This window comes from Daktulosphaira vitifoliae, unplaced genomic scaffold, assembly GCF_025091365.1.
Source record: "Daktulosphaira vitifoliae isolate Bord-2020 unplaced genomic scaffold, ASM2509136v1 Scaffold_4, whole genome shotgun sequence".
Classification (NCBI taxonomy): Eukaryota; Metazoa; Arthropoda; class Insecta; order Hemiptera; family Phylloxeridae; genus Daktulosphaira; species Daktulosphaira vitifoliae.
Window position 1 is genome coordinate 6,853,033 of NW_026099575.1, and position 980 is coordinate 6,854,012.

Here is a 980-nt window from a genome sequence, read left to right on the forward strand (position 1 = left end):
CTCGCTCACAATAACTCCCTAATCACAACAATATATACAATATAATATATTGAAAAATTATATCATTTATTTTTTGTTATTTATAACTAACAATTATTATTGGTATTTTTTTTTTATAATTATTCTTGCACATTGTATATTAAAAAATAAAATTTAAAGGAAAAGTAACTAAAAAACAAATTCTGAACATACTACACATAACACAATACATAAGACTTGTCATTGATGATTACATCAATATTATAATATTTTATATTATAATACAACAATTGTACGGGGATAGTCATACAGTAATAAATCTGATATATAGTTTTAAACAAACTAAACAAAATATTGGTTTTCTAATTTATTTTTAGCTTTGGTTCTGCCCAATGTCTATCGTTTGAACCCTCGTGCGTTTGAAGTATTTCTTTGATATTTTGTAATGAAAGTCACATACGTGAGTTTTACTAATTTCTAAAAAATAAAATCCACATATTCCATTTGCAAAACTCAATGATTTTTCATTCAATCATAAATGCTAATTGTAGTGCAATGTTTGAAATTAATCATTTGGCTGCTCGTTTCGATTATTAACTAGATCCATTTATGTTTTAAATTGCAAACTTTCCACCAGTTTATTCATTTACAAAACGTTAATATTAATATGTTAGTATGTTTTAATGAATTTAATATTAATGTTTTATATTACAATTATGTTCATAAAATTCTGGTTTTATTTATTGTTATTAAAATTTTGCTTAGTAACCAATCTATTCAATCTCTAAATTACGTTATTTAATTTTTAAACAGATTTCAGTTTTCGTTTTATGTTGCATTTGTTAAATTGAATACGTTACATTTTATCCGATTAAACAAAAAATCTAAGTAAAACTTATTAAAAATCTGTGTTAAATAGTCAATTATTTTTTATTGCCTATAATGAATAATTTAAAATACTTCCAAGATTCTCTGGACTTTAATATGGAAGAACGTAGTGA